Raw genomic sequence first — 25,918 nt, forward strand, 5'->3', positions numbered from 1 at the left:
CCTGGAGCGGGAAGTGCTCACGGGGGAGAAGTGCCTACAAGAGGCAGGAAGGGAGGGAGGCCACATCATGCCTCTCCATAGCCAGGCCTCTGGATGATGGGGCAGAAGCGGCCGTCACCCTAAGCTTCCTAGAAGTCCCAGCTGGGCCCCATGCTACCTAATATCTCGCCTGATCGAGCCTGGTCGAGCACTGGTCGAGCCTTCAGCCAAGGGACACAGGAGCCAAGGGGTCTGGCCTCGAGCCTTCAACCGAGGGACCCAGGAGCCCAGGGTCTGGCCTCAGTGCTTCCCAAGTCGGCCTTCAGCTGAAGCCTGCCTGGGCTGGGAGCCTCAGCTGCTGTTCCTGGGTGTGCTTCTTTCCTGCATGTGAAGGCCACCAGCGGCGAAGGTTGCCCTCCGCCTTCCAAGGAGTCGAGGGGATAGAAGCAGGAAAATTGTGTGTGTGTTTATTTCTTCTTTTTTAGAGATTCTTTCTATTTTTGTAAGGAACTGACGCCTGGGTGAGTGCTAGTGTGGCTTGAGGTAAATTCACGGGCAGCTTCTTTGCAAACTTTTGCCAAACCAACTTGGGGCAGCAGTGGGGTAGAGAGTCAGCCTTCTGCTGATGCCTGCCTAGGCGTGGCTGGGCTGGGGGCCTCAGCTGCTGTTACTGGGCCTGCTTCTTTCCTGGACTTGTAGGCCACCAGCCGGAGAAAGTAAGGGCCTCAACCAACATCGCCCTCTGCCTTCCAAAGAGTCGAGGAGTCCCCAGCAGGAAAATTGTGTGTGTGTTTATTTCTTCTTTTTTAGAGATGCTTTCTATTTTTGTAAGGAAACGACGCCTGGGTGAGTGCTAGTGTGGCGTGAGCTAAATTTACAGGCATCTTCTTTGCAAACTTTTGCCAAACCAACTTGGAGCAGCAGTGGGGTAGAGAGTCAGCCTTCTGCTGATGCCTGCCTGGGCTGGGCTGGTCTGGGGGCCTCAGCTGCTGTTACTGGGCCTGCTTCTTTCCTGGACTTGTAGGCCACCAGCCCGAGAAGGTAAGGGCCTCAACCAACATCGCCCTCTGCCTTCCAAAGAGTCGAGGTGTCCCCAGCAGGAAAATTGTGTGTGTGTATTTCTTCTTTTTTTAGAGATGCTTTCTATTTTTGTAAGGAACCGACGCCTGGGTGAGTGCTAGTGTGGCTTGAGGTAAATTTACGGGCAGCTTCTTTGCAAACTTTTGCCAAACCAACTTGGGGCAGCACTGGGGTAGAGAGTCAGCCTTCCGCTGATGCCTGCCTAGGCGTGGCTGGGCTGGGGGCCTCAGTTGCTGTTACTGGGCCTGCTTCTTTCCTGGACTTGTAGGCCGCCAGCCTGAGAAGGTAAGGCCTCAACCAACATCGCCCTCTGCCTTCCAAAGAGTCGAGGAGACCGCAGCAGGAAAATTGTGTGTGTGTTTATTTCTTCTTTTTTTAGAGGTGCTTTCTATTTTTGTAAGGAACTGACGCCTGGGTGAGTGCTAGTGTGGCGTGAGTTAAATTTACAGGCATCTTCTTTGCAAACTTTTGCCAAACCAACTTGGGGCAGCAGTGGGGTAGAGAGTCAGCCTTCTGCTGATGCCTGCCTAGGCGTGGCTGGGCTGGGGGCCTCAGCTGCTGTTACTGGGCCTGCTTCTTTCCTGGACTTGTAGGCCACCAGCCGGAGAAAGTAAGGGCCTCAACCAACATCGCCCTCTGCCTTCCAAAGAGTCGAGGAGTCCCCAGCAGGAAAATTGTGTGTGTGTTTATTTCTTCTTTTTTAGAGATGCTTTCTATTTTTGTAAGGAACCGACGCCTGGGTGAGTGCTAGTGTGGCTTGAGGTAAATGTGGCTTGAGGTAAATTTACGGGCAGCTTCTTTGCAAACTTTTGCCAAAACAACTTGGGGCAGCACTGGGGTAGAGAGTCAGCCTTCCGCTGATGCCTGCCTAGGCGTGGCTGGGCTGGGGGCCTCAGTTGCTGTTACTGGGCCTGCTTCTTTCCTGGACTTGTAGGCCGCCAGCCTGAGAAGGTAAGGCCTCAACCAACATCGCCCTCTGCCTTCCAAAGAGTCGAGGAGACCGCAGCAGGAAAATTGTGTGTGTGTTTATTTCTTCTTTTTTTAGAGGTGCTTTCTATTTTTGTAAGGAACTGACGCCTGGGTGAGTGCTAGTGTGGCTTGAGGTAAATTCACGGGCAGCTTCTTTGCAAACTTTTGCCAAACCAACTTGGGGCAGCAGTGGGGTAGAGAGTCAGCCTTAAGCTGATGCCTGCCTGGGCTGGGCTGGGGGCCTCAGCTGCTGTTACTGGGCCTGCTTCTTTCCTGGACTTGTAGGCCACCAGCCCGATATGGTAAGGGCCTCAACCAACATCACCCTCTGCCTTCCAAAGCGTCGAGGAGCCCCCAGCAGGAAAATTGTGTGTGTGTTTATTTCCATCTTTCTTTCCGAGTTTTTTTTTAAAGTTTTGTAAGGAACGGATGCTTGGGTGAGTGAGTGCAAGTGTGGCTTGGCCTGAATTTACAGACACTTTCTTTGCAAACATGAGTAGGCAAGTGGGTATTTCAAAAGTGGGTGCATGGAGCTGCTCGTTGCTTTTCCAAGCTGGCAGCTGTGGCTCCTGAGCTTGAGGCAAAAAGAAGGGCAGAAGCACACTGCAGAGGACAGCGTTCAGCCTTGCAAGAGGGCAGTGGACGTCGGAGGAGCCGACACAGCACAAGAGGCTCGGAATCGGCGCACTCTTCGCCTACGGCCATACCACCCTGAATGCGCCCGATCTCGTCCGATCTCGGAAGCTAAGCAGGGTCGGGCCTGGTTAGTACTTGGATGGGAGACCGCCTGGGAATACCAGGTGCTGTAGGCATTTTGCTACTCTGTGCCCGATAGGCGGCGTTCGTCTTCTCCGTCTTGAACTACATTTTTCCTCCATTCCGCTTTTAATTTTAACAAACACGGCGCGTGAAAAAGGCACAGGGGCAGACAGCAGCCCTCGCTCCAATGCAGAGCCCCGTCAGAGGCGGACACGTTGTCGCCAAACTAACTTGGAGCAGCAGCAGCAGGAGACTGAAGCCAGGGCAGCAGCTTGCCGCCTCGGGTGGGTGGATGCAGCCAGAAAGGGCCACTCGTGTCCCTGGCAAAGCACCTCCAGCGTCTCCCCGTTTTCTCTCCAGTGGACGCGCAAGGCCCCCTACAGCTAGGGGAGGCAAGTGGATGGGCCTCATCTGCATATGTGGGCTCTAGAGGAAGAGTGCACCCTGGGAGACAAGGGGACACCTGGAGCGGGAAGTGCTCACGGGGGAGAAGTGCCTACAAGAGGCAGGAAGGGAGGGAGGCCACATCATGCCTCTCCATAGCCAGGCCTCTGGATGATGGGGCAGAAGCGGCCGTCACCCTAAGCTTCCTAGAAGTCCCAGCTGGGCCCCATGCTACCTAATATCTCGCCTGATCGAGCCTGGTCGAGCACTGGTCGAGCCTTCAGCCAAGGGACACAGGAGCCAAGGGGTCTGGCCTCGAGCCTTCAACCGAGGGACCCAGGAGCCCAGGGTCTGGCCTCAGTGCTTCCCAAGTCGGCCTTCAGCTGAAGCCTGCCTGGGCTGGGAGCCTCAGCTGCTGTTCCTGGGTGTGCTTCTTTCCTGCATGTGAAGGCCACCAGCGGCGAAGGTTGCCCTCCGCCTTCCAAGGAGTCGAGGGGATAGAAGCAGGAAAATTGTGTGTGTGTTTATTTCTTCTTTTTTAGAGATTCTTTCTATTTTTGTAAGGAACTGACGCCTGGGTGAGTGCTAGTGTGGCTTGAGGTAAATTCACGGGCAGCTTCTTTGCAAACTTTTGCCAAACCAACTTGGGGCAGCAGTGGGGTAGAGAGTCAGCCTTCTGCTGATGCCTGCCTAGGCGTGGCTGGGCTGGGGGCCTCAGCTGCTGTTACTGGGCCTGCTTCTTTCCTGGACTTGTAGGCCACCAGCCGGAGAAAGTAAGGGCCTCAACCAACATCGCCCTCTGCCTTCCAAAGAGTCGAGGAGTCCCCAGCAGGAAAATTGTGTGTGTGTTTATTTCTTCTTTTTTAGAGATGCTTTCTATTTTTGTAAGGAAACGACGCCTGGGTGAGTGCTAGTGTGGCGTGAGCTAAATTTACAGGCATCTTCTTTGCAAACTTTTGCCAAACCAACTTGGAGCAGCAGTGGGGTAGAGAGTCAGCCTTCTGCTGATGCCTGCCTGGGCTGGGCTGGTCTGGGGGCCTCAGCTGCTGTTACTGGGCCTGCTTCTTTCCTGGACTTGTAGGCCACCAGCCCGAGAAGGTAAGGGCCTCAACCAACATCGCCCTCTGCCTTCCAAAGAGTCGAGGTGTCCCCAGCAGGAAAATTGTGTGTGTGTATTTCTTCTTTTTTTAGAGATGCTTTCTATTTTTGTAAGGAACCGACGCCTGGGTGAGTGCTAGTGTGGCTTGAGGTAAATTTACGGGCAGCTTCTTTGCAAACTTTTGCCAAACCAACTTGGGGCAGCACTGGGGTAGAGAGTCAGCCTTCCGCTGATGCCTGCCTAGGCGTGGCTGGGCTGGGGGCCTCAGTTGCTGTTACTGGGCCTGCTTCTTTCCTGGACTTGTAGGCCGCCAGCCTGAGAAGGTAAGGCCTCAACCAACATCGCCCTCTGCCTTCCAAAGAGTCGAGGAGACCGCAGCAGGAAAATTGTGTGTGTGTTTATTTCTTCTTTTTTTAGAGGTGCTTTCTATTTTTGTAAGGAACTGACGCCTGGGTGAGTGCTAGTGTGGCGTGAGTTAAATTTACAGGCATCTTCTTTGCAAACTTTTGCCAAACCAACTTGGGGCAGCAGTGGGGTAGAGAGTCAGCCTTCTGCTGATGCCTGCCTAGGCGTGGCTGGGCTGGGGGCCTCAGCTGCTGTTACTGGGCCTGCTTCTTTCCTGGACTTGTAGGCCACCAGCCGGAGAAAGTAAGGGCCTCAACCAACATCGCCCTCTGCCTTCCAAAGAGTCGAGGAGTCCCCAGCAGGAAAATTGTGTGTGTGTTTATTTCTTCTTTTTTAGAGATGCTTTCTATTTTTGTAAGGAACCGACGCCTGGGTGAGTGCTAGTGTGGCTTGAGGTAAATGTGGCTTGAGGTAAATTTACGGGCAGCTTCTTTGCAAACTTTTGCCAAAACAACTTGGGGCAGCACTGGGGTAGAGAGTCAGCCTTCCGCTGATGCCTGCCTAGGCGTGGCTGGGCTGGGGGCCTCAGTTGCTGTTACTGGGCCTGCTTCTTTCCTGGACTTGTAGGCCGCCAGCCTGAGAAGGTAAGGCCTCAACCAACATCGCCCTCTGCCTTCCAAAGAGTCGAGGAGACCGCAGCAGGAAAATTGTGTGTGTGTTTATTTCTTCTTTTTTTAGAGGTGCTTTCTATTTTTGTAAGGAACTGACGCCTGGGTGAGTGCTAGTGTGGCTTGAGGTAAATTCACGGGCAGCTTCTTTGCAAACTTTTGCCAAACCAACTTGGGGCAGCAGTGGGGTAGAGAGTCAGCCTTAAGCTGATGCCTGCCTGGGCTGGGCTGGGGGCCTCAGCTGCTGTTACTGGGCCTGCTTCTTTCCTGGACTTGTAGGCCACCAGCCCGATATGGTAAGGGCCTCAACCAACATCACCCTCTGCCTTCCAAAGCGTCGAGGAGCCCCCAGCAGGAAAATTGTGTGTGTGTTTATTTCCATCTTTCTTTCCGAGTTTTTTTTTAAAGTTTTGTAAGGAACGGATGCTTGGGTGAGTGAGTGCAAGTGTGGCTTGGCCTGAATTTACAGACACTTTCTTTGCAAACATGAGTAGGCAAGTGGGTATTTCAAAAGTGGGTGCATGGAGCTGCTCGTTGCTTTTCCAAGCTGGCAGCTGTGGCTCCTGAGCTTGAGGCAAAAAGAAGGGCAGAAGCACACTGCAGAGGACAGCGTTCAGCCTTGCAAGAGGGCAGTGGACGTCGGAGGAGCCGACACAGCACAAGAGGCTCGGAATCTGCGCACTCTTCGCCTACGGCCATACCACCCTGAATGCGCCCGATCTCGTCCGATCTCGGAAGCTAAGCAGGGTCGGGCCTGGTTAGTACTTGGATGGGAGACCGCCTGGGAATACCAGGTGCTGTAGGCATTTTGCTACTCTGTGCCCGATAGGCGGCGTTCGTCTTCTCCGTCTTGAACTACATTTTTCCTCCATTCCGCTTTTAATTTTAACAAACACGGCGCGTGAAAAAGGCACAGGGGCAGACAGCAGCCCTCGCTCCAATGCAGAGCCCCGTCAGAGGCGGACACGTTGTCGCCAAACTAACTTGGAGCAGCAGCAGCAGGAGACTGAAGCCAGGGCAGCAGCTTGCCGCCTCGGGTGGGTGGATGCAGCCAGAAAGGGCCACTCGTGTCCCTGGCAAAGCACCTCCAGCGTCTCCCCGTTTTCTCTCCAGTGGACGCGCAAGGCCCCCTACAGCTAGGGGAGGCAAGTGGATGGGCCTCATCTGCATATGTGGGCTCTAGAGGAAGAGTGCACCCTGGGAGACAAGGGGACACCTGGAGCGGGAAGTGCTCACGGGGGAGAAGTGCCTACAAGAGGCAGGAAGGGAGGGAGGCCACATCATGCCTCTCCATAGCCAGGCCTCTGGATGATGGGGCAGAAGCGGCCGTCACCCTAAGCTTCCTAGAAGTCCCAGCTGGGCCCCATGCTACCTAATATCTCGCCTGATCGAGCCTGGTCGAGCACTGGTCGAGCCTTCAGCCAAGGGACACAGGAGCCAAGGGGTCTGGCCTCGAGCCTTCAGCCGAGGGACCCAGGAGCCCAGGGTCTGGCCTCAGTGCTTCCCAAGTCGGCCTTCAGCTGAAGCCTGCCTGGGCTGGGAGCCTCAGCTGCTGTTCCTGGGTGTGCTTCTTTCCTGCATGTGAAGGCCACCAGCGGCGAAGGTTGCCCTCCGCCTTCTAAGGAGTCGAGGAGACCGCAGCAGGAAAATTGTGTGTGTGTTTATTTCTTCTTTTTTTAGAGGTGCTTTCTATTTTTGCAAGGAACTGACGCCTGGATGAGTGCTAGTGTGGCTTGAGGTAAATTCACGGGCAGCTTCTTTGCAAACTTTTGCCAAACCAACTTGGGGCAGCAGTGGGGTAGAGAGTCAGCCTTCTGCTGATGCCTGCCTAGGCGTGGCTGGGCTGGGGGCCTCAGCTGCTGTTACTGGGCCTGCTTCTTTCCTGGACTTGTAGGCCACCAGCCGGAGAAAGTAAGGGCCTCAACCAACATCGCCCTCTGCCTTCCAAAGAGTCGAGGAGTCCCCAGCAGGAAAATTGTGTGTGTGTTTATTTCTTCTTTTTTAGAGATGCTTTCTATTTTTGTAAGGAAACGACGCCTGGGTGAGTGCTAGTGTGGCGTGAGCTAAATTTACAGGCATCTTCTTTGCAAACTTTTGCCAAACCAACTTGGAGCAGCAGTGGGGTAGAGAGTCAGCCTTCTGCTGATGCCTGCCTGGGCTGGGCTGGTCTGGGGGCCTCAGCTGCTGTTACTGGGCCTGCTTCTTTCCTGGACTTGTAGGCCACCAGCCCGAGAAGGTAAGGGCCTCAACCAACATCGCCCTCTGCCTTCCAAAGAGTCGAGGTGTCCCCAGCAGGAAAATTGTGTGTGTGTATTTCTTCTTTTTTTAGAGATGCTTTCTATTTTTGTAAGGAACCGACGCCTGGGTGAGTGCTAGTGTGGCTTGAGGTAAATTTACGGGCAGCTTCTTTGCAAACTTTTGCCAAACCAACTTGGGGCAGCACTGGGGTAGAGAGTCAGCCTTCCGCTGATGCCTGCCTAGGCGTGGCTGGGCTGGGGGCCTCAGTTGCTGTTACTGGGCCTGCTTCTTTCCTGGACTTGTAGGCCGCCAGCCTGAGAAGGTAAGGCCTCAACCAACATCGCCCTCTGCCTTCCAAAGAGTCGAGGAGACCGCAGCAGGAAAATTGTGTGTGTGTTTATTTCTTCTTTTTTTAGAGGTGCTTTCTATTTTTGTAAGGAACTGACGCCTGGGTGAGTGCTAGTGTGGCGTGAGTTAAATTTACAGGCATCTTCTTTGCAAACTTTTGCCAAACCAACTTGGGGCAGCAGTGGGGTAGAGAGTCAGCCTTCTGCTGATGCCTGCCTAGGCGTGGCTGGGCTGGGGGCCTCAGCTGCTGTTACTGGGCCTGCTTCTTTCCTGGACTTGTAGGCCACCAGCCGGAGAAAGTAAGGGCCTCAACCAACATCGCCCTCTGCCTTCCAAAGAGTCGAGGAGTCCCCAGCAGGAAAATTGTGTGTGTGTTTATTTCTTCTTTTTTAGAGATGCTTTCTATTTTTGTAAGGAACCGACGCCTGGGTGAGTGCTAGTGTGGCTTGAGGTAAATTTACGGGCAGCTTCTTTGCAAACTTTTGCCAAAACAACTTGGGGCAGCACTGGGGTAGAGAGTCAGCCTTCCGCTGATGCCTGCCTAGGCGTGGCTGGGCTGGGGGCCTCAGTTGCTGTTACTGGGCCTGCTTCTTTCCTGGACTTGTAGGCCGCCAGCCTGAGAAGGTAAGGCCTCAACCAACATCGCCCTCTGCCTTCCAAAGAGTCGAGGAGACCGCAGCAGGAAAATTGTGTGTGTGTTTATTTCTTCTTTTTTTAGAGGTGCTTTCTATTTTTGTAAGGAACTGACGCCTGGGTGAGTGCTAGTGTGGCTTGAGGTAAATTCACGGGCAGCTTCTTTGCAAACTTTTGCCAAACCAACTTGGGGCAGCAGTGGGGTAGAGAGTCAGCCTTAAGCTGATGCCTGCCTGGGCTGGGCTGGGCTGGGGGCCTCAGCTGCTGTTACTGGGCCTGCTTCTTTCCTGGACTTGTAGGTCACCAGCCCGATATGGTAAGGGCCTCAACCAACATCACCCTCTGCCTTCCAAAGCGTCGAGGAGCCCCCAGCAGGAAAATTGTGTGTGTGTTTATTTCCATCTTTCTTTCCGAGTTTTTTTTTAAAGTTTTGTAAGGAACGGATGCTTGGGTGAGTGAGTGCAAGTGTGGCTTGGCCTGAATTTACAGACACTTTCTTTGCAAACATGAGTAGGCAAGTGGGTATTTCAAAAGTGGGTGCATGGAGCTGCTCGTTGCTTTTCCAAGCTGGCAGCTGTGGCTCCTGAGCTTGAGGCAAAAAGAAGGGCAGAAGCACACTGCAGAGGACAGCGTTCAGCCTTGCAAGAGGGCAGTGGACGTCGGAGGAGCCGACACAGCACAAGAGGCTCGGAATCGGCGCACTCTTCGCCTACGGCCATACCACCCTGAATGCGCCCGATCTCGTCCGATCTCGGAAGCTAAGCAGGGTCGGGCCTGGTTAGTACTTGGATGGGAGACCGCCTGGGAATACCAGGTGCTGTAGGCATTTTGCTACTCTGTGCCCGATAGGCGGAGTTCGTCTTCTCCGTCTTGAACTACATTTTTCCTCCATTCCGCTTTTAATTTTAACAAACACGGCGCGTGAAAAAGGCACAGGGGCAGACAGCAGCCCTCGCTCCAATGCAGAGCCCCGTCAGAGGCGGACACGTTGTCGCCAAACTAACTTGGAGCAGCAGCAGCAGCAGCAGGAGACTGAAGCCAGGGCAGCAGCTTGCAGCCTCGGGTGGGTGGATGCAGCCAGAAAGGGCCACTCGTGTCCCTGGCAAAGCACCTCCAGCGTCTCCCCGTTTTCTCTCCAGTGGACGCGCAAGGCCCCCTACAGCTAGGGGAGGCAAGTGGATGGGCCTCATCTGCATATGTGGGCTCTAGAGGAAGAGTGCACCCTGGGAGACAAGGGGACACCTGGAGCGGGAAGTGCTCACGGGGGAGAAGTGCCTACAAGAGGCAGGAAGGGAGGGAGGCCACATCATGCCTCTCCATAGCCAGGCCTCTGGATGATGGGGCAGAAGCGGCCGTCACCCTAAGCTTCCTAGAAGTCCCAGCTGGGCCCCATGCTACCTAATATCTCGCCTGATCGAGCCTGGTCGAGCACTGGTCGAGCCTTCAGCCAAGGGACACAGGAGCCAAGGGGTCTGGCCTCGAGCCTTCAACCGAGGGACCCAGGAGCCCAGGGTCTGGCCTCAGTGCTTCCCAAGTCGGCCTTCAGCTGAAGCCTGCCTGGGCTGGGAGCCTCAGCTGCTGTTCCTGGGTGTGCTTCTTTCCTGCATGTGAAGGCCACCAGCGGCGAAGGTTGCCCTCCGCCTTCCAAGGAGTCGAGGGGATAGAAGCAGGAAAATTGTGTGTGTGTTTATTTCTTCTTTTTTAGAGATTCTTTCTATTTTTGTAAGGAACTGACGCCTGGGTGAGTGCTAGTGTGGCTTGAGGTAAATTCACGGGCAGCTTCTTTGCAAACTTTTGCCAAACCAACTTGGGGCAGCAGTGGGGTAGAGAGTCAGCCTTCTGCTGATGCCTGCCTAGGCGTGGCTGGGCTGGGGGCCTCAGCTGCTGTTACTGGGCCTGCTTCTTTCCTGGACTTGTAGGCCACCAGCCGGAGAAAGTAAGGGCCTCAACCAACATCGCCCTCTGCCTTCCAAAGAGTCGAGGAGTCCCCAGCAGGAAAATTGTGTGTGTGTTTATTTCTTCTTTTTTAGAGATGCTTTCTATTTTTGTAAGGAAACGACGCCTGGGTGAGTGCTAGTGTGGCGTGAGCTAAATTTACAGGCATCTTCTTTGCAAACTTTTGCCAAACCAACTTGGAGCAGCAGTGGGGTAGAGAGTCAGCCTTCTGCTGATGCCTGCCTGGGCTGGGCTGGTCTGGGGGCCTCAGCTGCTGTTACTGGGCCTGCTTCTTTCCTGGACTTGTAGGCCACCAGCCCGAGAAGGTAAGGGCCTCAACCAACATCGCCCTCTGCCTTCCAAAGAGTCGAGGTGTCCCCAGCAGGAAAATTGTGTGTGTGTATTTCTTCTTTTTTTAGAGATGCTTTCTATTTTTGTAAGGAACCGACGCCTGGGTGAGTGCTAGTGTGGCTTGAGGTAAATTTACGGGCAGCTTCTTTGCAAACTTTTGCCAAACCAACTTGGGGCAGCACTGGGGTAGAGAGTCAGCCTTCCGCTGATGCCTGCCTAGGCGTGGCTGGGCTGGGGGCCTCAGTTGCTGTTACTGGGCCTGCTTCTTTCCTGGACTTGTAGGCCGCCAGCCTGAGAAGGTAAGGCCTCAACCAACATCGCCCTCTGCCTTCCAAAGAGTCGAGGAGACCGCAGCAGGAAAATTGTGTGTGTGTTTATTTCTTCTTTTTTTAGAGGTGCTTTCTATTTTTGTAAGGAACTGACGCCTGGGTGAGTGCTAGTGTGGCGTGAGTTAAATTTACAGGCATCTTCTTTGCAAACTTTTGCCAAACCAACTTGGGGCAGCAGTGGGGTAGAGAGTCAGCCTTCTGCTGATGCCTGCCTAGGCGTGGCTGGGCTGGGGGCCTCAGCTGCTGTTACTGGGCCTGCTTCTTTCCTGGACTTGTAGGCCACCAGCCGGAGAAAGTAAGGGCCTCAACCAACATCGCCCTCTGCCTTCCAAAGAGTCGAGGAGTCCCCAGCAGGAAAATTGTGTGTGTGTTTATTTCTTCTTTTTTAGAGATGCTTTCTATTTTTGTAAGGAACCGACGCCTGGGTGAGTGCTAGTGTGGCTTGAGGTAAATGTGGCTTGAGGTAAATTTACGGGCAGCTTCTTTGCAAACTTTTGCCAAAACAACTTGGGGCAGCACTGGGGTAGAGAGTCAGCCTTCCGCTGATGCCTGCCTAGGCGTGGCTGGGCTGGGGGCCTCAGTTGCTGTTACTGGGCCTGCTTCTTTCCTGGACTTGTAGGCCGCCAGCCTGAGAAGGTAAGGCCTCAACCAACATCGCCCTCTGCCTTCCAAAGAGTCGAGGAGACCGCAGCAGGAAAATTGTGTGTGTGTTTATTTCTTCTTTTTTTAGAGGTGCTTTCTATTTTTGTAAGGAACTGACGCCTGGGTGAGTGCTAGTGTGGCTTGAGGTAAATTCACGGGCAGCTTCTTTGCAAACTTTTGCCAAACCAACTTGGGGCAGCAGTGGGGTAGAGAGTCAGCCTTAAGCTGATGCCTGCCTGGGCTGGGCTGGGGGCCTCAGCTGCTGTTACTGGGCCTGCTTCTTTCCTGGACTTGTAGGCCACCAGCCCGATATGGTAAGGGCCTCAACCAACATCACCCTCTGCCTTCCAAAGCGTCGAGGAGCCCCCAGCAGGAAAATTGTGTGTGTGTTTATTTCCATCTTTCTTTCCGAGTTTTTTTTTAAAGTTTTGTAAGGAACGGATGCTTGGGTGAGTGAGTGCAAGTGTGGCTTGGCCTGAATTTACAGACACTTTCTTTGCAAACATGAGTAGGCAAGTGGGTATTTCAAAAGTGGGTGCATGGAGCTGCTCGTTGCTTTTCCAAGCTGGCAGCTGTGGCTCCTGAGCTTGAGGCAAAAAGAAGGGCAGAAGCACACTGCAGAGGACAGCGTTCAGCCTTGCAAGAGGGCAGTGGACGTCGGAGGAGCCGACACAGCACAAGAGGCTCGGAATCGGCGCACTCTTCGCCTACGGCCATACCACCCTGAATGCGCCCGATCTCGTCCGATCTCGGAAGCTAAGCAGGGTCGGGCCTGGTTAGTACTTGGATGGGAGACCGCCTGGGAATACCAGGTGCTGTAGGCATTTTGCTACTCTGTGCCCGATAGGCGGCGTTCGTCTTCTCCGTCTTGAACTACATTTTTCCTCCATTCCGCTTTTAATTTTAACAAACACGGCGCGTGAAAAAGGCACAGGGGCAGACAGCAGCCCTCGCTCCAATGCAGAGCCCCGTCAGAGGCGGACACGTTGTCGCCAAACTAACTTGGAGCAGCAGCAGCAGGAGACTGAAGCCAGGGCAGCAGCTTGCCGCCTCGGGTGGGTGGATGCAGCCAGAAAGGGCCACTCGTGTCCCTGGCAAAGCACCTCCAGCGTCTCCCCGTTTTCTCTCCAGTGGACGCGCAAGGCCCCCTACAGCTAGGGGAGGCAAGTGGATGGGCCTCATCTGCATATGTGGGCTCTAGAGGAAGAGTGCACCCTGGGAGACAAGGGGACACCTGGAGCGGGAAGTGCTCACGGGGGAGAAGTGCCTACAAGAGGCAGGAAGGGAGGGAGGCCACATCATGCCTCTCCATAGCCAGGCCTCTGGATGATGGGGCAGAAGCGGCCGTCACCCTAAGCTTCCTAGAAGTCCCAGCTGGGCCCCATGCTACCTAATATCTCGCCTGATCGAGCCTGGTCGAGCACTGGTCGAGCCTTCAGCCAAGGGACACAGGAGCCAAGGGGTCTGGCCTCGAGCCTTCAACCGAGGGACCCAGGAGCCCAGGGTCTGGCCTCAGTGCTTCCCAAGTCGGCCTTCAGCTGAAGCCTGCCTGGGCTGGGAGCCTCAGCTGCTGTTCCTGGGTGTGCTTCTTTCCTGCATGTGAAGGCCACCAGCGGCGAAGGTTGCCCTCCGCCTTCCAAGGAGTCGAGGGGATAGAAGCAGGAAAATTGTGTGTGTGTTTATTTCTTCTTTTTTAGAGATTCTTTCTATTTTTGTAAGGAACTGACGCCTGGGTGAGTGCTAGTGTGGCTTGAGGTAAATTCACGGGCAGCTTCTTTGCAAACTTTTGCCAAACCAACTTGGGGCAGCAGTGGGGTAGAGAGTCAGCCTTCTGCTGATGCCTGCCTAGGCGTGGCTGGGCTGGGGGCCTCAGCTGCTGTTACTGGGCCTGCTTCTTTCCTGGACTTGTAGGCCACCAGCCGGAGAAAGTAAGGGCCTCAACCAACATCGCCCTCTGCCTTCCAAAGAGTCGAGGAGTCCCCAGCAGGAAAATTGTGTGTGTGTTTATTTCTTCTTTTTTAGAGATGCTTTCTATTTTTGTAAGGAAACGACGCCTGGGTGAGTGCTAGTGTGGCGTGAGCTAAATTTACAGGCATCTTCTTTGCAAACTTTTGCCAAACCAACTTGGAGCAGCAGTGGGGTAGAGAGTCAGCCTTCTGCTGATGCCTGCCTGGGCTGGGCTGGTCTGGGGGCCTCAGCTGCTGTTACTGGGCCTGCTTCTTTCCTGGACTTGTAGGCCACCAGCCCGAGAAGGTAAGGGCCTCAACCAACATCGCCCTCTGCCTTCCAAAGAGTCGAGGTGTCCCCAGCAGGAAAATTGTGTGTGTGTATTTCTTCTTTTTTTAGAGATGCTTTCTATTTTTGTAAGGAACCGACGCCTGGGTGAGTGCTAGTGTGGCTTGAGGTAAATTTACGGGCAGCTTCTTTGCAAACTTTTGCCAAACCAACTTGGGGCAGCACTGGGGTAGAGAGTCAGCCTTCCGCTGATGCCTGCCTAGGCGTGGCTGGGCTGGGGGCCTCAGTTGCTGTTACTGGGCCTGCTTCTTTCCTGGACTTGTAGGCCGCCAGCCTGAGAAGGTAAGGCCTCAACCAACATCGCCCTCTGCCTTCCAAAGAGTCGAGGAGACCGCAGCAGGAAAATTGTGTGTGTGTTTATTTCTTCTTTTTTTAGAGGTGCTTTCTATTTTTGTAAGGAACTGACGCCTGGGTGAGTGCTAGTGTGGCGTGAGTTAAATTTACAGGCATCTTCTTTGCAAACTTTTGCCAAACCAACTTGGGGCAGCAGTGGGGTAGAGAGTCAGCCTTCTGCTGATGCCTGCCTAGGCGTGGCTGGGCTGGGGGCCTCAGCTGCTGTTACTGGGCCTGCTTCTTTCCTGGACTTGTAGGCCACCAGCCGGAGAAAGTAAGGGCCTCAACCAACATCGCCCTCTGCCTTCCAAAGAGTCGAGGAGTCCCCAGCAGGAAAATTGTGTGTGTGTTTATTTCTTCTTTTTTAGAGATGCTTTCTATTTTTGTAAGGAACCGACGCCTGGGTGAGTGCTAGTGTGGCTTGAGGTAAATGTGGCTTGAGGTAAATTTACGGGCAGCTTCTTTGCAAACTTTTGCCAAAACAACTTGGGGCAGCACTGGGGTAGAGAGTCAGCCTTCCGCTGATGCCTGCCTAGGCGTGGCTGGGCTGGGGGCCTCAGTTGCTGTTACTGGGCCTGCTTCTTTCCTGGACTTGTAGGCCGCCAGCCTGAGAAGGTAAGGCCTCAACCAACATCGCCCTCTGCCTTCCAAAGAGTCGAGGAGACCGCAGCAGGAAAATTGTGTGTGTGTTTATTTCTTCTTTTTTTAGAGGTGCTTTCTATTTTTGTAAGGAACTGACGCCTGGGTGAGTGCTAGTGTGGCTTGAGGTAAATTCACGGGCAGCTTCTTTGCAAACTTTTGCCAAACCAACTTGGGGCAGCAGTGGGGTAGAGAGTCAGCCTTAAGCTGATGCCTGCCTGGGCTGGGCTGGGGGCCTCAGCTGCTGTTACTGGGCCTGCTTCTTTCCTGGACTTGTAGGCCACCAGCCCGATATGGTAAGGGCCTCAACCAACATCACCCTCTGCCTTCCAAAGCGTCGAGGAGCCCCCAGCAGGAAAATTGTGTGTGTGTTTATTTCCATCTTTCTTTCCGAGTTTTTTTTTAAAGTTTTGTAAGGAACGGATGCTTGGGTGAGTGAGTGCAAGTGTGGCTTGGCCTGAATTTACAGACACTTTCTTTGCAAACATGAGTAGGCAAGTGGGTATTTCAAAAGTGGGTGCATGGAGCTGCTCGTTGCTTTTCCAAGCTGGCAGCTGTGGCTCCTGAGCTTGAGGCAAAAAGAAGGGCAGAAGCACACTGCAGAGGACAGCGTTCAGCCTTGCAAGAGGGCAGTGGACGTCGGAGGAGCCGACACAGCACAAGAGGCTCGGAATCTGCGCACTCTTCGCCTACGGCCATACCACCCTGAATGCGCCCGATCTCGTCCGATCTCGGAAGCTAAGCAGGGTCGGGCCTGGTTAGTACTTGGATGGGAGACCGCCTGGGAATACCAGGTGCTGTAGGCATTTTGCTACTCTGTGCCCGATAGGCGGCGTTCGTCTTCTCCGTCTTGAACTACATTTTTCCTCCATTCCGCTTTTAATTTTAACAAACACGGCGCGTGAAAAAGGCACAGGGGCAGACAGCAGCCCTCGCTCCAATGCAGAGCCCCGTCAGAGGCGGACACGTTGTCGCCAAACTAACTTGGAGCAGCAGCAGCAGGAGACTGAAGCCAGGGCAGCAGCTTGCCGCCTCGGGTGGGTGGATGCAGCCAGAAAGGGCCACTCGTGTCCCTGGCAAAGCACCTCCAGCGTCTCCCCGTTTTCTCTCCAGTGGACGCGCAAGGCCCCCTACAGCTAGGGGAGGCAAGTGGATGGGCCTCATCTGCATATGTGGGCTCTAGAGGAAGAGTGCACCCTGGGAGACAAGGGGACACCTGGAGCGGGAAGTGCTCACGGGGGAGAAGTGCCTACAAGAGGCAGGAAGGGAGGGAGGCCACATCATGCCTCTCCATAGCCAGGCCTCTGGATGATGGGGCAGAAGCGGCCGTCACCCTAAGCTTCCTAGAAGTCCCAGCTGGGCCCCATGCTACCTAATATCTCGCCTGATCGAGCCTGGTCGAGCACTGGTCGAGCCTTCAGCCAAGGGACACAGGAGCCAAGGGGTCTGGCCTCGAGCCTTCAGCCGAGGGACCCAGGAGCCCAGGGTCTGGCCTCAGTGCTTCCCAAGTCGGCCTTCAGCTGAAGCCTGCCTGGGCTGGGAGCCTCAGCTGCTGTTCCTGGGTGTGCTTCTTTCCTGCATGTGAAGGCCACCAGCGGCGAAGGTTGCCCTCCGCCTTCTAAGGAGTCGAGGAGACCGCAGCAGGAAAATTGTGTGTGTGTTTATTTCTTCTTTTTTTAGAGGTGCTTTCTATTTTTGCAAGGAACTGACGCCTGGATGAGTGCTAGTGTGGCTTGAGGTAAATTCACGGGCAGCTTCTTTGCAAACTTTTGCCAAACCAACTTGGGGCAGCAGTGGGGTAGAGAGTCAGCCTTCTGCTGATGCCTGCCTAGGCGTGGCTGGGCTGGGGGCCTCAGCTGCTGTTACTGGGCCTGCTTCTTTCCTGGACTTGTAGGCCACCAGCCGGAGAAAGTAAGGGCCTCAACCAACATCGCCCTCTGCCTTCCAAAGAGTCGAGGAGTCCCCAGCAGGAAAATTGTGTGTGTGTTTATTTCTTCTTTTTTAGAGATGCTTTCTATTTTTGTAAGGAAACGACGCCTGGGTGAGTGCTAGTGTGGCGTGAGCTAAATTTACAGGCATCTTCTTTGCAAACTTTTGCCAAACCAACTTGGAGCAGCAGTGGGGTAGAGAGTCAGCCTTCTGCTGATGCCTGCCTGGGCTGGGCTGGTCTGGGGGCCTCAGCTGCTGTTACTGGGCCTGCTTCTTTCCTGGACTTGTAGGCCACCAGCCCGAGAAGGTAAGGGCCTCAACCAACATCGCCCTCTGCCTTCCAAAGAGTCGAGGTGTCCCCAGCAGGAAAATTGTGTGTGTGTATTTCTTCTTTTTTTAGAGATGCTTTCTATTTTTGTAAGGAACCGACGCCTGGGTGAGTGCTAGTGTGGCTTGAGGTAAATTTACGGGCAGCTTCTTTGCAAACTTTTGCCAAACCAACTTGGGGCAGCACTGGGGTAGAGAGTCAGCCTTCCGCTGATGCCTGCCTAGGCGTGGCTGGGCTGGGGGCCTCAGTTGCTGTTACTGGGCCTGCTTCTTTCCTGGACTTGTAGGCCGCCAGCCTGAGAAGGTAAGGCCTCAACCAACATCGCCCTCTGCCTTCCAAAGAGTCGAGGAGACCGCAGCAGGAAAATTGTGTGTGTGTTTATTTCTTCTTTTTTTAGAGGTGCTTTCTATTTTTGTAAGGAACTGACGCCTGGGTGAGTGCTAGTGTGGCGTGAGTTAAATTTACAGGCATCTTCTTTGCAAACTTTTGCCAAACCAACTTGGGGCAGCAGTGGGGTAGAGAGTCAGCCTTCTGCTGATGCCTGCCTAGGCGTGGCTGGGCTGGGGGCCTCAGCTGCTGTTACTGGGCCTGCTTCTTTCCTGGACTTGTAGGCCACCAGCCGGAGAAAGTAAGGGCCTCAACCAACATCGCCCTCTGCCTTCCAAAGAGTCGAGGAGTCCCCAGCAGGAAAATTGTGTGTGTGTTTATTTCTTCTTTTTTAGAGATGCTTTCTATTTTTGTAAGGAACCGACGCCTGGGTGAGTGCTAGTGTGGCTTGAGGTAAATTTACGGGCAGCTTCTTTGCAAACTTTTGCCAAAACAACTTGGGGCAGCACTGGGGTAGAGAGTCAGCCTTCCGCTGATGCCTGCCTAGGCGTGGCTGGGCTGGGGGCCTCAGTTGCTGTTACTGGGCCTGCTTCTTTCCTGGACTTGTAGGCCGCCAGCCTGAGAAGGTAAGGCCTCAACCAACATCGCCCTCTGCCTTCCAAAGAGTCGAGGAGACCGCAGCAGGAAAATTGTGTGTGTGTTTATTTCTTCTTTTTTTAGAGGTGCTTTCTATTTTTGTAAGGAACTGACGCCTGGGTGAGTGCTAGTGTGGCTTGAGGTAAATTCACGGGCAGCTTCTTTGCAAACTTTTGCCAAACCAACTTGGGGCAGCAGTGGGGTAGAGAGTCAGCCTTAAGCTGATGCCTGCCTGGGCTGGGCTGGGCTGGGGGCCTCAGCTGCTGTTACTGGGCCTGCTTCTTTCCTGGACTTGTAGGTCACCAGCCCGATATGGTAAGGGCCTCAACCAACATCACCCTCTGCCTTCCAAAGCGTCGAGGAGCCCCCAGCAGGAAAATTGTGTGTGTGTTTATTTCCATCTTTCTTTCCGAGTTTTTTTTTAAAGTTTTGTAAGGAACGGATGCTTGGGTGAGTGAGTGCAAGTGTGGCTTGGCCTGAATTTACAGACACTTTCTTTGCAAACATGAGTAGGCAAGTGGGTATTTCAAAAGTGGGTGCATGGAGCTGCTCGTTGCTTTTCCAAGCTGGCAGCTGTGGCTCCTGAGCTTGAGGCAAAAAGAAGGGCAGAAGCACACTGCAGAGGACAGCGTTCAGCCTTGCAAGAGGGCAGTGGACGTCGGAGGAGCCGACACAGCACAAGAGGCTCGGAATCGGCGCACTCTTCGCCTACGGCCATACCACCCTGAATGCGCCCGATCTCGTCCGATCTCGGAAGCTAAGCAGGGTCGGGCCTGGTTAGTACTTGGATGGGAGACCGCCTGGGAATACCAGGTGCTGTAGGCATTTTGCTACTCTGTGCCCGATAGGCGGAGTTCGTCTTCTCCGTCTTGAACTACATTTTTCCTCCATTCCGCTTTTAATTTTAACAAACACGGCGCGTGAAAAAGGCACAGGGGCAGACAGCAGCCCTCGCTCCAATGCAGAGCCCCGTCAGAGGCGGACACGTTGTCGCCAAACTAACTTGGAGCAGCAGCAGCAGCAGCAGGAGACTGAAGCCAGGGCAGCAGCTTGCAGCCTCGGGTGGGTGGATGCAGCCAGAAAGGGCCACTCGTGTCCCTGGCAAAGCACCTCCAGCGTCTCCCCGTTTTCTCTCCAGTGGACGCGCAAGGCCCCCTACAGCTAGGGGAGGCAAGTGGATGGGCCTCATCTGCATATGTGGGCTCTAGAGGAAGAGTGCACCCTGGGAGACAAGGGGACACCTGGAGCGGGAAGTGCTCACGGGGGAGAAGTGCCTACAAGAGGCAGGAAGGGAGGGAGGCCACATCATGCCTCTCCATAGCCAGGCCTCTGGATGATGGGGCAGAAGCGGCCGTCACCCTAAGCTTCCTAGAAGTCCCAGCTGGGCCCCATGCTACCTAATATCTCGCCTGATCGAGCCTGGTCGAGCACTGGTCGAGCCTTCAGCCAAGGGACACAGGAGCCAAGGGGTCTGGCCTCGAGCCTTCAACCGAGGGACCCAGGAGCCCAGGGTCTGGCCTCAGTGCTTCCCAAGTCGGCCTTCAGCTGAAGCCTGCCTGGGCTGGGAGCCTCAGCTGCTGTTCCTGGGTGTGCTTCTTTCCTGCATGTGAAGGCCACCAGCGGCGAAGGTTGCCCTCCGCCTTCCAAGGAGTCGAGGGGATAGAAGCAGGAAAATTGTGTGTGTGTTTATTTCTTCTTTTTTAGAGATTCTTTCTATTTTTGTAAGGAACTGACGCCTGGGTGAGTGCTAGTGTGGCTTGAGGTAAATTCACGGGCAGCTTCTTTGCAAACTTTTGCCAAACCAACTTGGGGCAGCAGTGGGGTAGAGAGTCAGCCTTCTGCTGATGCCTGCCTAGGCGTGGCTGGGCTGGGGGCCTCAGCTGCTGTTACTGGGCCTGCTTCTTTCCTGGACTTGTAGGCCACCAGCCGGAGAAAGTAAGGGCCTCAACCAACATCGCCCTCTGCCTTCCAAAGAGTCGAGGAGTCCCCAGCAGGAAAATTGTGTGTGTGTTTATTTCTTCTTTTTTAGAGATGCTTTCTATTTTTGTAAGGAAACGACGCCTGGGTGAGTGCTAGTGTGGCGTGAGCTAAATTTACAGGCATCTTCTTTGCAAACTTTTGCCAAACCAACTTGGAGCAGCAGTGGGGTAGAGAGTCAGCCTTCTGCTGATGCCTGCCTGGGCTGGGCTGGTCTGGGGGCCTCAGCTGCTGTTACTGGGCCTGCTTCTTTCCTGGACTTGTAGGCCACCAGCCCGAGAAGGTAAGGGCCTCAACCAACATCGCCCTCTGCCTTCCAAAGAGTCGAGGTGTCCCCAGCAGGAAAATTGTGTGTGTGTATTTCTTCTTTTTTTAGAGATGCTTTCTATTTTTGTAAGGAACCGACGCCTGGGTGAGTGCTAGTGTGGCTTGAGGTAAATTTACGGGCAGCTTCTTTGCAAACTTTTGCCAAACCAACTTGGGGCAGCACTGGGGTAGAGAGTCAGCCTTCCGCTGATGCCTGCCTAGGCGTGGCTGGGCTGGGGGCCTCAGTTGCTGTTACTGGGCCTGCTTCTTTCCTGGACTTGTAGGCCGCCAGCCTGAGAAGGTAAGGCCTCAACCAACATCGCCCTCTGCCTTCCAAAGAGTCGAGGAGACCGCAGCAGGAAAATTGTGTGTGTGTTTATTTCTTCTTTTTTTAGAGGTGCTTTCTATTTTTGTAAGGAACTGACGCCTGGGTGAGTGCTAGTGTGGCGTGAGTTAAATTTACAGGCATCTTCTTTGCAAACTTTTGCCAAACCAACTTGGGGCAGCAGTGGGGTAGAGAGTCAGCCTTCTGCTGATGCCTGCCTAGGCGTGGCTGGGCTGGGGGCCTCAGCTGCTGTTACTGGGCCTGCTTCTTTCCTGGACTTGTAGGCCACCAGCCGGAGAAAGTAAGGGCCTCAACCAACATCGCCCTCTGCCTTCCAAAGAGTCGAGGAGTCCCCAGCAGGAAAATTGTGTGTGTGTTTATTTCTTCTTTTTTAGAGATGCTTTCTATTTTTGTAAGGAACCGACGCCTGGGTGAGTGCTAGTGTGGCTTGAGGTAAATGTGGCTTGAGGTAAATTTACGGGCAGCTTCTTTGCAAACTTTTGCCAAAACAACTTGGGGCAGCACTGGGGTAGAGAGTCAGCCTTCCGCTGATGCCTGCCTAGGCGTGGCTGGGCTGGGGGCCTCAGTTGCTGTTACTGGGCCTGCTTCTTTCCTGGACTTGTAGGCCGCCAGCCTGAGAAGGTAAGGCCTCAACCAACATCGCCCTCTGCCTTCCAAAGAGTCGAGGAGACCGCAGCAGGAAAATTGTGTGTGTGTTTATTTCTTCTTTTTTTAGAGGTGCTTTCTATTTTTGTAAGGAACTGACGCCTGGGTGAGTGCTAGTGTGGCTTGAGGTAAATTCACGGGCAGCTTCTTTGCAAACTTTTGCCAAACCAACTTGGGGCAGCAGTGGGGTAGAGAGTCAGCCTTAAGCTGATGCCTGCCTGGGCTGGGCTGGGGGCCTCAGCTGCTGTTACTGGGCCTGCTTCTTTCCTGGACTTGTAGGCCACCAGCCCGATATGGTAAGGGCCTCAACCAACATCACCCTCTGCCTTCCAAAGCGTCGAGGAGCCCCCAGCAGGAAAATTGTGTGTGTGTTTATTTCCATCTTTCTTTCCGAGTTTTTTTTTAAAGTTTTGTAAGGAACGGATGCTTGGGTGAGTGAGTGCAAGTGTGGCTTGGCCTGAATTTACAGACACTTTCTTTGCAAACATGAGTAGGCAAGTGGGTATTTCAAAAGTGGGTGCATGGAGCTGCTCGTTGCTTTTCCAAGCTGGCAGCTGTGGCTCCTGAGCTTGAGGCAAAAAGAAGGGCAGAAGCACACTGCAGAGGACAGCGTTCAGCCTTGCAAGAGGGCAGTGGACGTCGGAGGAGCCGACACAGCACAAGAGGCTCGGAATCTGCGCACTCTTCGCCTACGGCCATACCACCCTGAATGCGCCCGATCTCGTCCGATCTCGGAAGCTAAGCAGGGTCGGGCCTGGTTAGTACTTGGATGGGAGACCGCCTGGGAATACCAGGTGCTGTAGGCATTTTGCTACTCTGTGCCCGATAGGCGGCGTTCGTCTTCTCCGTCTTGAACTACATTTTTCCTCCATTCCGCTTTTAATTTTAACAAACACGGCGCGTGAAAAAGGCACAGGGGCAGACAGCAGCCCTCGCTCCAATGCAGAGCCCCGTCAGAGGCGGACACGTTGTCGCCAAACTAACTTGGAGCAGCAGCAGCAGGAGACTGAAGCCAGGGCAGCAGCTTGCCGCCTCGGGTGGGTGGATGCAGCCAGAAAGGGCCACTCGTGTCCCTGGCAAAGCACCTCCAGCGTCTCCCCGTTTTCTCTCCAGTGGACGCGCAAGGCCCCCTACAGCTAGGGGAGGCAAGTGGATGGGCCTCATCTGCATATGTGGGCTCTAGAGGAAGAGTGCACCCTGGGAGACAAGGGGACACCTGGAGCGGGAAGTGCTCACGGGGGAGAAGTGCCTACAAGAGGCAGGAAGGGAGGGAGGCCACATCATGCCTCTCCATAGCCAGGCCTCTGGATGATGGGGCAGAAGCGGCCGTCACCCTAAGCTTCCTAGAAGTCCCAGCTGGGCCCCATGCTACCTAATATCTCGCCTGATCGAGCCTGGTCGAGCACTGGTCGAGCCTTCAGCCAAGGGACACAGGAGCCAAGGGGTCTGGCCTCGAGCCTTCAGCCGAGGGACCCAGGAGCCCAGGGTCTGGCCTCAGTGCTTCCCAAGTCGGCCTTCAGCTGAAGCCTGCCTGGGCTGGGAGCCTCAGCTGCTGTTCCTGGGTGTGCTTCTTTCCTGCATGTGAAGGCCACCAGCGGCGAAGGTTGCCCTCCGCCTTCTAAGGAGTCGAGGAGACCGCAGCAGGAAAATTGTGTGTGTGTTTATTTCTTCTTTTTTTAGAGGTGCTTTCTATTTTTGCAAGGAACTGACGCCTGGATGAGTGCTAGTGTGGCTTGAGGTAAATTCACGGGCAGCTTCTTTGCAAACTTTTGCCAAACCAACTTGGGGCAGCAGTGGGGTAGAGAGTCAGCCTTCTGCTGATGCCTGCCTAGGCGTGGCTGGGCTGGGGGCCTCAGCTGCTGTTACTGGGCCTGCTTCTTTCCTGGACTTGTAGGCCACCAGCCGGAGAAAGTAAGGGCCTCAACCAACATCGCCCTCTGCCTTCCAAAGAGTCGAGGAGTCCCCAGCAGGAAAATTGTGTGTGTGTTTATTTCTTCTTTTTTAGAGATGCTTTCTATTTTTGTAAGGAAACGACGCCTGGGTGAGTGCTAGTGTGGCGTGAGCTAAATTTACAGGCATCTTCTTTGCAAACTTTTGCCAAACCAACTTGGAGCAGCAGTGGGGTAGAGAGTCAGCCTTCTGCTGATGCCTGCCTGGGCTGGGCTGGTCTGGGGGCCTCAGCTGCTGTTACTGGGCCTGCTTCTTTCCTGGACTTGTAGGCCACCAGCCCGAGAAGGTAAGGGCCTCAACCAACATCGCCCTCTGCCTTCCAAAGAGTCGAGGTGTCCCCAGCAGGAAAATTGTGTGTGTGTATTTCTTCTTTTTTTAGAGATGCTTTCTATTTTTGTAAGGAACCGACGCCTGGGTGAGTGCTAGTGTGGCTTGAGGTAAATTTACGGGCAGCTTCTTTGCAAACTTTTGCCAAACCAACTTGGGGCAGCACTGGGGTAGAGAGTCAGCCTTCCGCTGATGCCTGCCTAGGCGTGGCTGGGCTGGGGGCCTCAGTTGCTGTTACTGGGCCTGCTTCTTTCCTGGACTTGTAGGCCGCCAGCCTGAGAAGGTAAGGCCTCAACCAACATCGCCCTCTGCCTTCCAAAGAGTCGAGGAGACCGCAGCAGGAAAATTGTGTGTGTGTTTATTTCTTCTTTTTTTAGAGGTGCTTTCTATTTTTGTAAGGAACTGACGCCTGGGTGAGTGCTAGTGTGGCGTGAGTTAAATTTACAGGCATCTTCTTTGCAAACTTTTGCCAAACCAACTTGGGGCAGCAGTGGGGTAGAGAGTCAGCCTTCTGCTGATGCCTGCCTAGGCGTGGCTGGGCTGGGGGCCTCAGCTGCTGTTACTGGGCCTGCTTCTTTCCTGGACTTGTAGGCCACCAGCCGGAGAAAGTAAGGGCCTCAACCAACATCGCCCTCTGCCTTCCAAAGAGTCGAGGAGTCCCCAGCAGGAAAATTGTGTGTGTGTTTATTTCTTCTTTTTTAGAGATGCTTTCTATTTTTGTAAGGAACCGACGCCTGGGTGAGTGCTAGTGTGGCTTGAGGTAAATTTACGGGCAGCTTCTTTGCAAACTTTTGCCAAAACAACTTGGGGCAGCACTGGGGTAGAGAGTCAGCCTTCCGCTGATGCCTGCCTAGGCGTGGCTGGGCTGGGGGCCTCAGTTGCTGTTACTGGGCCTGCTTCTTTCCTGGACTTGTAGGCCGCCAGCCTGAGAAGGTAAGGCCTCAACCAACATCGCCCTCTGCCTTCCAAAGAGTCGAGGAGACCGCAGCAGGAAAATTGTGTGTGTGTTTATTTCTTCTTTTTTTAGAGGTGCTTTCTATTTTTGTAAGGAACTGACGCCTGGGTGAGTGCTAGTGTGGCTTGAGGTAAATTCACGGGCAGCTTCTTTGCAAACTTTTGCCAAACCAACTTGGGGCAGCAGTGGGGTAGAGAGTCAGCCTTAAGCTGATGCCTGCCTGGGCTGGGCTGGGCTGGGGGCCTCAGCTGCTGTTACTGGGCCTGCTTCTTTCCTGGACTTGTAGGTCACCAGCCCGATATGGTAAGGGCCTCAACCAACATCACCCTCTGCCTTCCAAAGCGTCGAGGAGCCCCCAGCAGGAAAATTGTGTGTGTGTTTATTTCCATCTTTCTTTCCGAGTTTTTTTTTAAAGTTTTGTAAGGAACGGATGCTTGGGTGAGTGAGTGCAAGTGTGGCTTGGCCTGAATTTACAGACACTTTCTTTGCAAACATGAGTAGGCAAGTGGGTATTTCAAAAGTGGGTGCATGGAGCTGCTCGTTGCTTTTCCAAGCTGGCAGCTGTGGCTCCTGAGCTTGAGGCAAAAAGAAGGGCAGAAGCACACTGCAGAGGACAGCGTTCAGCCTTGCAAGAGGGCAGTGGACGTCGGAGGAGCCGACACAGCACAAGAGGCTCGGAATCGGCGCACTCTTCGCCTACGGCCATACCACCCTGAATGCGCCCGATCTCGTCCGATCTCGGAAGCTAAGCAGGGTCGGGCCTGGTTAGTACTTGGATGGGAGACCGCCTGGGAATACCAGGTGCTGTAGGCATTTTGCTACTCTGTGCCCGATAGGCGGAGTTCGTCTTCTCCGTCTTGAACTACATTTTTCCTCCATTCCGCTTTTAATTTTAACAAACACGGCGCGTGAAAAAGGCACAGGGGCAGACAGCAGCCCTCGCTCCAATGCAGAGCCCCGTCAGAGGCGGACACGTTGTCGCCAAACTAACTTGGAGCAGCAGCAGCAGCAGCAGGAGACTGAAGCCAGGGCAGCAGCTTGCAGCCTCGGGTGGGTGGATGCAGCCAGAAAGGGCCACTCGTGTCCCTGGCAAAGCACCTCCAGCGTCTCCCCGTTTTCTCTCCAGTGGACGCGCAAGGCCCCCTACAGCTAGGGGAGGCAAGTGG

General features: G+C 54.2%; 8 non-coding genes across 8 annotated transcripts; all 8 read left to right on the plus strand.

Moving 5' to 3' along the window:
- Positions 1-2,721: 2,721 nt before the first annotated feature.
- LOC138558892 (5S ribosomal RNA) lies at positions 2,722-2,840 on the plus strand. Its single transcript, XR_011299010.1, has one exon. It is a non-coding gene; the product is annotated as a 5S ribosomal RNA (ribosomal RNA).
- A 3,130-nt stretch (positions 2,841-5,970) lies between these two features.
- LOC138558894 (5S ribosomal RNA) lies at positions 5,971-6,089 on the plus strand. The gene has a single exon (XR_011299012.1). It is a non-coding gene; the product is annotated as a 5S ribosomal RNA (ribosomal RNA).
- A 3,120-nt stretch (positions 6,090-9,209) lies between these two features.
- On the plus strand, positions 9,210-9,328 carry LOC138558895 (5S ribosomal RNA). Its single transcript, XR_011299013.1, has one exon. It is a non-coding gene; the product is annotated as a 5S ribosomal RNA (ribosomal RNA).
- Positions 9,329-12,464: 3,136 nt separating this feature from the next.
- Positions 12,465-12,583, plus strand: LOC138558896 (5S ribosomal RNA). The gene has a single exon (XR_011299014.1). It is a non-coding gene; the product is annotated as a 5S ribosomal RNA (ribosomal RNA).
- Positions 12,584-15,713: 3,130 nt separating this feature from the next.
- LOC138558897 (5S ribosomal RNA) lies at positions 15,714-15,832 on the plus strand. The gene has a single exon (XR_011299015.1). It is a non-coding gene; the product is annotated as a 5S ribosomal RNA (ribosomal RNA).
- A 3,120-nt stretch (positions 15,833-18,952) lies between these two features.
- Positions 18,953-19,071, plus strand: LOC138558898 (5S ribosomal RNA). The gene has a single exon (XR_011299016.1). It is a non-coding gene; the product is annotated as a 5S ribosomal RNA (ribosomal RNA).
- A 3,136-nt stretch (positions 19,072-22,207) lies between these two features.
- LOC138558899 (5S ribosomal RNA) lies at positions 22,208-22,326 on the plus strand. The gene has a single exon (XR_011299017.1). It is a non-coding gene; the product is annotated as a 5S ribosomal RNA (ribosomal RNA).
- Positions 22,327-25,446: 3,120 nt separating this feature from the next.
- Positions 25,447-25,565, plus strand: LOC138558900 (5S ribosomal RNA). Its single transcript, XR_011299018.1, has one exon. It is a non-coding gene; the product is annotated as a 5S ribosomal RNA (ribosomal RNA).
- The last annotated feature ends 353 nt before the right edge of the window (positions 25,566-25,918 follow it).

Source organism: Ambystoma mexicanum, unplaced genomic scaffold (genome assembly GCF_040938575.1).
Source record: "Ambystoma mexicanum isolate Mex_15411 unplaced genomic scaffold, UKY_AmexF1_1 Mex_scaf34, whole genome shotgun sequence".
In the NCBI taxonomy this organism is placed as follows: Eukaryota; Metazoa; Chordata; class Amphibia; order Caudata; family Ambystomatidae; genus Ambystoma; species Ambystoma mexicanum.